Consider the following 12,643-nt stretch of genomic DNA (forward strand, 5'->3'; position numbering starts at 1 on the left):
ATTCTTAAAAAAAAAATATATAGATTACAACAAGTAGAAAAGGTGGAAACAAAGATAAAATTTGAAAAATAATGATTTTTATATAGGGGTTTCACCAATTCCCCAATTGATATGCACAAATCTAGCCTAAAATTATCCCATTTGTTTGGGACCACAAGCTTGGCTTCGTGTCTTACTCAAAACCATAATTTTTATTGAAAACTGAGAAAGATGCAAACCAATCAAGACATGATTGCATGTTATTTAAAAAAAAAAAATTGATTCTAAGGACTCTAAATGATTTTTTTTTTTTAAATAAAAATTTTAAAGGGGTCTTTTGAGAAAAGTGTTTTGTTTTAAAATAAAAGAAATTAATTTTAAAAAAACAATAGAATATAAGAAATAAAATACCAAACAAAAACAAAAGAAAATGAAATCACAAAGTAAATTTTTTTTAGTAATTAACAAAAATGATAAAGGTGAGGGTAGAGGTCAATCTTCATGATTTTCCAATAGCCATTAAAAATTGAATTTTAACAAATGAACACCCAAAACAATAAATTAAGAATTTTGGACCAAACTAAACAATGAAGCATTGATCAAGAACCATCTACTAGAATATCGAAAGCACATAAAATAAAACACGATTGGATCACAAACTAAAATTAACAAACTTGAAAACATGGAAACAATAAATATGAGATTAACTAAATCAATTAGCTGAAATTCCAACAAACACAAAATAAATATTTAAAAACTAAAGACTAAAATCAACGAGTTAAAAAAATATGCAAACAAAATCATGGAATTTACTAAATTAATTAACTCAAACCCTAACTAACTACAACATAAAATATTTGATAAATCAAAGCCTAAATTAACGAACTTCGAAATATGCAAACTGAAACACAAGATTAACTAAATTAGTTAACTACAATTCTAAATGGCAGCAAAATTAATATGTCAATTCAAAACCTAAATTAATAAACTTTGAAAACATACAAACAATAACATAAGGTTAACTAAATTAATCAATTGAAATTCCCAAAAAAACTTAAAAATCGCAATAGTCAATCAAACTTACGAATCATCAATTAAAAAAATAAGCATGGATTAAGCTATGATTAAAATTATGACTAACTTAACAAATATTAAGAATTAATCAAATTAGCAAGTTATCAAATAAAAATAAGCATAAATTAAACTAAAAATACAATTATACCTAACTTAATAACTAACTAGAATTAATATAACTAGCCAATTATCAGTTTAAAATAAGTATGAACTAAACTAAAGACTAAAATTATAATTAACAACTAGTAAAAAGTAATCTAACTAACTAATTATCAACTTCAAATTGAAACGAATTAAATTAACAAAGCAAAATTTTAAACCTTTAGAATTTATACAATGAATCAAAGACAACACTAAACAGAATTCAATTTTTTTTTTTTTTATTATTTATGGGATGGGAAATAAACTAATAAAACAAACCTAAAACAAGATTAAAAACCATTATCGACCTTTGCAAGATAAAATCTTTTTTTTTTTTAATAGCATGGAGAGCATCCTAATAACATGAAATTAAGCGTGACAAAAACAAGTAAATGTTAAATCTATTAAACTTCATAAGATACAAAATTACATAACATGGGAGTGAATAGCATTCTAATACCAAGAGACGATGAATAATGAATAAATAGATAAGTACATAAAATAATATTAAAACTAGTCAAACTTTGCAACATAAAGATTTAAATAACATGGCTAAAAACAATAAAACTAAATTCTAAACTGTAAACTGCTTAACAGGAGACTTTTAAAGTGCGTGGAAGACAATATGTACCTTCTAAAGACCTCTAGGATTCCTTCCTAAAAGCCTGAATCCCTCTCCTAAACACGAACTGATTCCTTCCCAAATAACAGCCTGAATCTCTCTGAAACCTGGACCGATTCCGTCCCAAACAGCAGCCTTCTATGCCCTCTCCTAAATACGAACTGATCCTCTCCCAAATAGCAGCCTCCTATGCTCTTTCAAAACATGGACAAATAACCCTTACAGGAGTCCCAAAATGCTCTTTCAAAAACCTGGACTGATCACCCTTACAACAGCCCCAAAATGCTCTTTCAAAAACCAGGACTGATCACCTTTACAACAGCCCCAAAATGCTTTTTCAAAAACCCACACTGATCACCCTTATAGTAGTCCCAAAATGCTCTTTCAAAAACCCAGACTTATCACCCTTACAGCAACCCCAAAATGCTCTTTCAAAAACCCAGACTAATCACCCTTACAACAACCTCAAAAATCCGGACGGATCACCTTTACAGCAGCCCCAAAATGCTATTTCAAAAACCCTAACTGATTACCCTTACAGCAGCCTAAAAAATGTCCATTCAAAACATGGAATGATTCCTCAAATTCTCAAAAATGACAGCCTCACTTCTTCTCTGAAACATGGACTGATTTCATCCAAACGGCAGCCTCAAAAATCCTCTTTCCAAAACACAGACTGATTCCTCAAATTCTAAAAAATGATAACTCCACTTCTTCTCTCTCAAACATGGACTGATTCCTCAAATTCTCAAAAATGACAGCCTCACTTCTTCTATCTGAAACATGGATTGATTTCCTCCAAAAAAAAATCCATTTTTCCAAAACATGGACTGATTCCTCAAATTCTCAAAAATGACAATCTCACTTCTTCTCTCTGAAACGTGGACTGATTTCCTTACAAAAAAAATCCATTTTCCAAAACACGGACTGATTCCTCAAATTCTAAAAAATGACAGCCTCACTTTTTCCCTCTCAAACATGGACTGATTTCCTCCAAAAAAACTAGCCTCACCTCTTCTCTTCTCTTCTGTACCTTCCCCAAACGTGCACCCTCACTCCCCAGAATGATCTAGTTGTCGCTCCCTCAATCGTGTGTCTCTCACGCCAAGACTGGTGCAACTGTTCTCAAATTTTCCTCAAGAGTGCGTCTCTCTTTTCAGACCACCTTCTTCCTTTTTCTTTTTTTTTTCTTGAACACAACCTCACTTCTTGTCTACATACACGCTGCACCATTTTCTTTCATTTGCCAAAACCCAACCTTCTTAATTTTCTTCCCATAATCATCATTTTCAATAATTTTCTTTCCAATATGGAATATGTAAAATCCTGGGCAACAAAACAAAAAAAATAAAAAATAAAAAATAAAAGAAATAAGGGTTAGAATAAAAAAAAAAAAAAAAAAACATGTAACTAATAATTAAAAATCCAAATTACGTCATTTTAAAATAAATTAAAAATATAGATCACATGCATAACTAAAATGAATTATCGACTCAAGCAATTCCTTATTAAAATAAATTAATAAATAGATAAATAAAAAACGAAATGAATATGATTATTAAGCTCATGCAACTTTCTATAAATAAATGAATAAAACTAATAAATAGAGAAAGATAAAAACAAAAAAAAAATAAAAACAAAATCAAGCACATGCAACCCATACGAGCTATGCAACTGTGCAAGCCATGCGAACCATGCATCCATGCAAAAAATGATCTAAATGGGCCTAGGGTGCCTAAGTGGGCCTAAGGTGATGCCTAATGGGCCAAGTGTGCCTAAATGGACCTAGGGTGCCTAAGCGAGCCTAAGGTGCCTAAGCGGGCCTAGGGTGCCTAAGTGGGCCTAATGTCACGAACTTAGTCGTTCACTAAGCTCGTGCGGCACTTAGGCAAGTCAAGACGCTTGATCTTGCTAAGTCAACCTTGCTCCCCCAATGTTTAGCTTGCTTGGCTATGACACTCGCGACTCAAAAGCTTAAGAAGCTTAGTAGGCAACCCTTTAAAGAATGGAAGTTTTTACTAACTCAAGGAAACCTTTACAAGTGCTTGGAAGCTCACTTGCTTGGTGCCTTGGCCAAATGAGGCCCTCACCTATTTATAGGCACCAAGGGAACTCTTTGGAACCTTGGAGGGTTCCTTACAACTCAAGTATATTCTAGAATGTCCTACATCATTCTAGGTACAGGCCTATGTACAAGAGACTTCTGGAATTCTCTAGAAAGCCCTAGACTCTTCTCATGCCTTCCACCATAGTGTAGAATTGTGTGGATTCTCCCAAGCTTCTCTAGAACCTTCCACAGTATTCCCACTCTAGGAGTCTCCAGAAGTTTCCTGGCTCTCTATAAGCCCATGGGGAGGCTCATTTGAATCAGCTTGTGACACTCTCCCCCACCTAAGTCGCAGACGTCCTTGTCGCGCCTTCTGCCCGAAATTGCTCAATTTGCTCCTGAAACTGCCATAAGGCATCTGCTGGCTCCCAGCTAGCCTCGCTCTTCGGTAGTCCCTTCCATTTCACTAAGTATTCCGTATCAGGAGGTACACCTCGTCTCCTGATGACTTGGTCTGCAATGATGTGTTCCACCTCCTTGTCATAGGAGGTCACGACCGCTGTAGGTGCCCTCTTAGACAACCCTTGGCTCTGATCATCCTTGTCTTCGTGATAAGGTTTCAAGTAGCTTACGTGGAAGACAAGATGAATCTTCAACCTTGGTGGTAGCTCAACTCTGTAGGACACCTTGCCGACCTTCCCAAGTATGGGGAAGAGTCCTTCATACCTCCTCACAACGCCCTTATGCACCAGCCTTAGGGATTTGAATTGTTGAGGAAGGAGCTTGACAAGCACCATGTCTCCGACCTTATACTTCGTGTGTCGTCGCTTCTTGTCAGCTCACTTCTTCATTTTCTTAACTGCCTTGTCCAAGTATGAGCGTGCTATGTCAGCTTGCTCATGCCACATTTTCGCGAACTTTAAAGTCGTTGGACTTCTCCCCGTATCGACAATCGTTAGAGTGTGAGGAGTTAACGGTTGCTGCCCCGTGGCTAGCTCGAACGGGCTCTTGTTGGTCGTCTCACTCCTTTGCAAGTTGTATGAGAACTGGGCTATGTCTAGCAACTTAGCCCAATCCTTCTGGTTAGCACTCATGAAGTGCCTTAAGTATAGCTCCAATAAAACGTTCACCCTCTCAGTCTGCCCATCCGTCTATGGGTGAAAGCTTGTGGAGAAGTGAAGCTCCGAACCCATAAGCTTGAAGAGCTCCGTCCAAAACTTCCCAGTGAAGCGCGGATCGCGATCACTAATGATGAACTTAGGCAACCCCCAATACTTGACTACGTGTTTTAGGAATAGCCTCGCCGTCTCTTCCGCTGTTCAGTCAGTCGGGGCTACTATGAAGGTTGCATACTTAGAGAACCTGTCCACTACCACTATGATAGAGCCGCTGTCCTCCGACTTGGGTAGCCCAATGATGAAGTCCATGGTGATGTTATCCCATGGGCGCTCTGCTATAGATAGTGGCTCTAATAAGCCTTTAGGTTGTCGTTGCTCCACCTTGTCTTGTTGGCACACAAGACAAGTCCTCACATAGGCCTCAACCTCATCCCATATCTGAGGTAAGTAGTAAGCCAACTCGAATAGTGCCCTCGTGCGTCATTGTCCAGGGTGCCCAACCCACTTGGTGTTATGACACTCCTTTATTAAATTCTACCTTATGTTCCCCCACTTAGGGACGTAGAGTCGTCTCCCCTTGGTGTAGAGTAGGTCGTCCTCCACCCAAAACCGCTTAGTCTTCCCTTCATGAGCCAGGGCGATGAGACTCTTAGCCACTGGATCATGTTGTAGTCCCTCCCTTAGAAGATCCATTATGTCTCCTTGGGGCTGACTCGTCATGGATGCTAGCTCCGCTTTGATTAGCACTTCCTGGCTTATATTCCAACGTATAGTCGAACTCGGCCAGGAAGTCTTGCCACCTAGCTTGCTTAAGACTTAGTTTCTTTTATGTCTGGAAGTAACTAGTGGCAACATTATCGGTCTTCACTATGAAGTGAGACCCCAGAAGATAATGCCTCCAAGTGCACAAGCAGTGGATGATGGCAGTCATCTTATTTTCTTATACCGTGTAACGCCTCTTCGTGTCGTTTAGCTTGCGACTCTCAAATGCGATTGGGTGCCTTTCTTGCATAAGGACTCCCCCAATAGCGAAGTCTGAGGCATCTGTGTGTACCTCAAAGACCTTGGTGTGGTCGGGTAGTGCCAACATCGGCTCCTCAATTACAGCCTTTTTTAGGTCCTCAAAGGCTTGTTGGCATCTTTCGTCCCATTCTCATGCCTTATTCTTCTTAAGAAGATCAGTGAGTGGTGTTGCCCTTGTCGAATAACCCTTTATGAACCATCGGTAGTAATTAACTAAACCAAGGAAATACCTGAGCTATGGTACATTGGTTGGTGGATCCCATTCCTGGATGGCTTTCACCTTGCTATCATCCATCATCAGCTTGCCATCTCTGATGCGATGCCCTAGGAAGCTCACTTCCTCCTTAGCAAATGAGACTTCTCCTTCTTCACGTATAACTCGTTCTGCCTCAAGATCTTAAAGACCTTCCTCAAGTGCTCTACGTGCTCTTTTAGGGTGTTACTGTAGATGACTATGTCATCTAAGTATACCACCACGAACTTGTCTAAGTATGGGTGGAAGATCTTGTTCATGAGGGTGCAGAACGTTGCTGGGGAGTTGGTGAGTTCGAAAGCCATCACTAAGAATTCATATGATTCGTACCTGGTCACACATGTGGTCTTCGGCTCGTCCCCCTCCTCAATCCTGACTTGGTAGTAACCTAACCTTAAGTCTAGCTTTGTGAAGTATCTTGCCCTTCCAAGTTGATCGAACAGGTTAGTGATGAGCAGAATAGGATACTTGTTCTTTACTGTCACCTTGTTGAGTGCCCGGTAGTCTATGCACATCCGTAGGGACTGATTCGCGCAAAATGATCCAGTCGGGTCATTTAATCAAAAACATTTATAAAACCTCTGACCTCATACTAGTGTAGCAAAGCTACTATAGTATAGTGGCTCTAGGGTCGAACTCTGGGATGGGTTTTCATTCTACCAGTGATATACTCGAGATTAGAAATTGAATTTAATGATTTCCTTTATCAAAAACTTAAAGTTTAAAAGAAAATAAAATTTGTTCTGAAAGTGTTTGAAACTAAATTAACATAAACTAATTAAAAATGGAAGAAAGAAAGTTTCTCGGAGCTAAGGATTGCTAGGATCAAGTTTAGAATGCAAAGTGGAAAATTCCGGATTTTTCTCCTCGCATTAGGGATTTAACTTATAGTTATTTCCCGAACCAGTATAGGTTTAACAATAAAGATTTAATCCATAAAAGGTCAATAGAAATGGTAGTCAAGGTCCATTAATGGCTTTAGACACTATGGGTCTTCACCTTGAACCACTTTCCAATGGCTCGTACATGATAACTAATGGACTGATATGGATCTAGCATTAAACATCCACAGAGACCTGGAGCTTACCATGTATTGGCCATTCAAAGTGATTCTAAGGGATTTAAAGCAAAACTTTGGATTTAAAAGCCATTTATGAACTTCAACTACCTATATTAAAGGCACGAGCGTTTTCCACCTTTGCATCTGGACTTTTCACCTAGCTTCCTTCACTCCAAGAAACCAAGAGTTTAGCCTCTCATCCTCTGAGAAAACATCCTCAGAGGTTGTTTGGCTTCCAAGAAAAAGAAAATAGTAAAGAGAAAATAGAAAACGAGAGAGCTCTGTATATTTCTAAGTGTTGAGCATAACACGCATGATACATCTTCAAGAGGTGATTTCCACCCCTTATATAGTCTTTACAAAAGCAAAGCTTGTGATTGGCTTGTTACAAGGAGAAGAAAGGAAATTACATAAAAAAATACTTAAGAAAATATCTAAAGTGGAGTCGGCAAAAACAGAGGAGAATTCGCACCACGCATGGGGTGTGCAAAATTTTCGCACACCTGAAGGGGGTGTGCGAATTTCACACACCATTCGCACACCTTTCGCACGGCTGAGGGGGTGTGCGAATTTCGCACACCATTTGCACACCTTTCGCACACCTGGAGCAGTTGTCTTTCGAAGGCCATATCTTCCTCGTTTCAGCTCCAAATCGTACACGCTTTGAAGCGTTGGATTCTTGACTTATTGAGCTTTGAAATGGTATATAGCATGTAGAAAATGGACTTCGGGAAGTGCTCCAAAAGTGCCAAAGAAGACTGCAACTGCTGTCATCTGTTTTCCTCCTTGCTTCTCTTTGCTTCTCTTTGCTTTTCTTCTTTGGTTGGCTTGTCTTAATGATCCAAAAAGATGTCAAAACACTAAAACTAGCCACAAATATGATTAGAAGTCATTGCTAGGTCCTTAACATGCCAATTGGAATAAAGATGAAGAATTACTACACAAAAGTGCTTAAAACATAATGACTTAAAGGTGTAAAATAGCACTTTTTGGGTAGTAATCACTCCCCCCAACTGACACATTGCTAGTCCCTAAGCAATGAAGGAGAGAAAAAGAAAGAAAAATAGATAAAAATAATTCACAAAATCATGCTGATCACTCCAAAAAATAATCAAGTGGCATGATTGGATCAAACTCTCACATGGCAAGTCAAGGATATAAAACTCAATCATCAACAAGAGTTATCAAATAACTTACCAATCACAACTTGCAAAGAGCGGGCATTATGCAAATTTGAGTATCAAAATAATTTCCACTCCCAAAGGATCAACTCTTAATCTTCCACAAAAATCTAAGTGTTAAGGTGCTTAGTTTCCAGTTATAGTATGTCAAACTATATTCTCCCCCCAACTAAGGTTTTTCTCTAACTTTAGCAACACTACTCATATATAAAAGGCTAAGAACGCACCCTTTTTATTTTTTTATTATTTATTTATTTATTTATTTATTTTATAATATACTCCACCCATCCACCCATGTAACGAGCATTGAGGTCGGTGAACTCCCAACCAGTAAAGGCTTAGGGCACCAGGCTTTAAAGATTTTCACCATATACCCCTCGGACCTTGCTCGGGTTTCAAAGCAAGTGAAGCAAAAAATTATTTTCATAAGACACATTGGCCTTTTATAAGGTGTCCCAACACTAATAGAATGAGGTCAATGGCACCAAGTCGAAAATTTCCTAAGTTTAAGGAATGAGAAAGTTTTCCATCTTATAACTGGAATCTAATGTGTTCAGTGTGTGAAAAGATTAGAGTGGAAGACTTAAGATTGAAAACAAAAGGAGCTTCAACAATTTATCAACTTTAATAAGCATAATACAAACTCTGAGACTATGGCAATAAGATAAGAATTTAATTTCTCTCATTTACTTTTGAGAATTTATCTTTGAGAAAACAAAGAAAGTTTGCAAAAAATTTTGTTAGCAAAATAACTTAACAAAAAAAAATTCAACAAATTACTTCCTCAATTCTCCCCCCAACTAAGATGAACATTGTCCCCAATGTTCTAAAAGCAAGCGATAAAATAAGGGAGGAAGTGATACCTCCTGATAGTAAGGGACTCTGAATGAACAAGAGAAACCACATGTTGCATAAGAAAAGAAAAATCATAAGTGTGCTGAATAGAGGAAATAAAATGGAAGCTAAAATACACAAAAAGAGAAGATGTCTATATAAACTGAGAGAGTACAATATACAAAATAAACATGGAATACATCCAATCCCAGTATAAAAGTGGTCCAAAATATATAAGACATCCAAAAACGTAGCATATAGATACAAAAAAGGAGAGGAGTGATCGCATGATCAAGTAGTAGGCTCCTCTGGTGGATAGGAGGGGTCCCCCGCTGCAACTGTGGAAGGAACCGCTACAGGTGGAGCTGGTCGTGAAAGACCGAGGTGCTGCTGAATCTCACGGAGAATGAGAGTCTGCTGGTCCTGCTGCAGCTGGAAATGATCCATCCGCTCCATAATGGCCGTCTGAGTAGTGGTCAAAGTTTGGAAAGAAGCGAGCAAGGCACGATACTCTGCACCAGAGATAGTAATGGGCGGCTCTGATGTAGGAGGGACAACAGGTGGGGCATAAGATGATGCGGCCTCCGGTACTGGCTGTGGAGGATCTAAAGTGGACGGAGCAGGAGAGACTTCCCTTGGCTCGGGAAGTTCTGGGGACTGGCGATGGAGCCATATCTGAGTCCATTGGTCAAGAGAGAAGCTCTCTCGACAATGGCGGCGGGTCTCAGAATGAGGGTCTGCAGGAAAACCCATATGCGCCAAAACATGGCATAGCAGCCGAGGGAAAAGTAAAGGAATGGAGTCTGCCCTCGCAAGACGCCGCGTATGCACCTTCTCCTCAAAATGGAGGAGAGCGGCCATAATCAAATGATGGGGGCCAAAGTAGTAGCCCTCAGAGATACGGAATAATGCCTCCATAATGGCCCCTCGCCTTTGCACTTTATGCTGAAGAGGAAAAAGATTGGCACGAAGCACCACATCAACTAGGAGCATCTCTGGGGGAAGCTCTCTTCTCAAAATGGTCCTCTGGGAAGATGTCCCTCGAGATAGGATACGAACCATGTCCCACTCAGAAAGTGGGGCCCAGCATCTAAATGTAGCGGGATCTGCTGGTGCAAAAGAGATATGGAAGGCGTCGGCAATCTGTCTAGCCCCCAAAATACCCTAGCGTCCATCAATGGTAAAAAGGATCGAGGTTGGTACCGGGACGCCACGAGTAGTCATAGACTGGTAAAAGTCTAAAGCTACTCGAGGATAAAAGAACCGGGGCAGAGTCATAAAGGGTACAAGATGGTACCTCTTAAGTAGGCGGTATGAATCCCGCAACTCAGGCTGCTGTCGCATCAGAGAGTGATCGAAATATGTCTCGACATGAAAGTCCCTCGATTGGCAATCGGAGTTACCCTCAATGGGCAAGTTGGGTCTAGGGCGCCTGGCGGAAGAAAGCTGAGACTGTGAATCCGAGGTGCTCTGGAGGACTCTCCTGGCTCTGTAGTCTTGGCTTTCTTTGAAGGAGGACTCCGAGGTGGAATTTGTGTAGGGGCCACAGACGTGGCAGATGCTCTCCTCGTATGTTATCTGCTCTGGGGGGTAGAATCAGGTAAATGCGAGGGTGCATCTAGTGGGGCCCGCACAGGGGCGGCTCTCTGACTGCTCTGGGGAGCTGAGGTAGATCCTCCTCGGGTCTTAGGCATGATGAAGTGATGAAATGAGACTCAGAGGCTCGGAATTATGGAAGGTAGGGATGGAGAAGTTGAATTTTCGCACAGGGGGGAGGGGTGGTGTGCGAAATTTTCGCACAGGGGAGGGGGGGTGTGCGAAATTTTCGCACAGGGTACTATTCACCCGCGCGTTTGAAGAATTGTGGCTTGTTTGAGATGGTGAAAATTTGTGGCTTTTGAGGATGGAAATTGCTGGCTTAGGTAGGAAAAGGATTTGTCATGGTGAATGGGCTTGGAAATTGGAGCTTTTCAAGAGGAAAATTGAAGATTGGGAGCTCCCATGGCCGGCGGCAATGGGTTTCTTATGAAGAAACCAGGGCTTGAATGCTTATGGTTTTGACTTTGGTTTGGTAAGAACAAGGTTGGGATTGGATTATGGATGGATTTAGAGTGTTGGGTGAAGATTTGAAAGGATTTTGATGGTGGAAGGAGGTGGAATTGCCGACAATGGAAAGTGATGAATAGTGGATGCCGCGGCTATGGAGTGGAGCTATGGATGATGGCTGCCATGGTGGTGTTGATGATGATGGATGATGAAGGAAAGGAGCTTGGTGGATGGAAATGGGTGATCGGAAGAAAGGTTTTGAGAGAATTGAAGAAGAAGCTTAGACTTTGAAGTGGAGAACATAGCTTTTTAAAGAGAAAATGGAAATTTCGCATAGGGTAAAATGGTGTGCGAAAATTTTGCATACTTGTGATTCTCCAAGACAGAGAGCATGGTTTTGAAAATTGGCGCAAAAAATGAATTCGCACAAGGTTCGCATACCTGTGAAATTCGCACAAGGGACCGAGAGCATGCAATTTTAAAAGTTGGTGGAAAAGCAAATTCGCACAGGGTAGGGGGTGTGCGAAATTTTCGCACACCAGAAGGGGGTGTGCGAATTTTGTTGAATCTTGATTTTTCTCCCCTGTTTTCCCTTGTTTTCACTAAGACTTCATTCTTCAAGCCTTCCTACCTACATGTTAACACAAAAAAACCAATTCAAACCACATTAGAATGAAATTAAAGTTAAAAATAAAAATCAAAACATGCATAAACACAAGAAAACACTAGATTAAACTAAAATCAACTTAAAAAGAAAATAAAAAGAGGATGAACTTTTTAGTCTTTGGAGAGACTAAGTTCAACCATGAACCAAGTGTTTTCATGCTGGAGGTGGATCAAGGAGGATGGATTCCTCCTTGTCTCGGGAAAAAGATTCGATAAAGGGCTTGAGACGATGCCCATTCACTTTGAAAGTTCGAGTGCTATTGAAGTTGAGTAGTTCCACTACTCCATTTGGTTGCACTTCATAAATTATGAAAGGACCTGCCCATCTTGATTTCAATTTTCCCGGAAAAAGATGAAGCTTAGAGTCATAAAGCAAGACTCTTTGCCCCTTGGCAAAATCCTTCTGATTTACCAATTGATCATGTCATTTCTTCAACCTCTCCTTTGCAATTTTTGAATTGAGGTAAGCATCATCCTCATTTCCTCTAATTCATTCAAATCCAAACATCTTTTCAACCCGGCTCTTGTCAAATCCATGTTGAGCTCTTGATTGCCCACCATGCTTTATATTCAATCTCCACTGGAAGATGGCACGCTTA

This window comes from Vitis riparia, chromosome 17 (assembly GCF_004353265.1).
Source record: "Vitis riparia cultivar Riparia Gloire de Montpellier isolate 1030 chromosome 17, EGFV_Vit.rip_1.0, whole genome shotgun sequence".
Taxonomy (NCBI): Eukaryota; Viridiplantae; Streptophyta; class Magnoliopsida; order Vitales; family Vitaceae; genus Vitis; species Vitis riparia.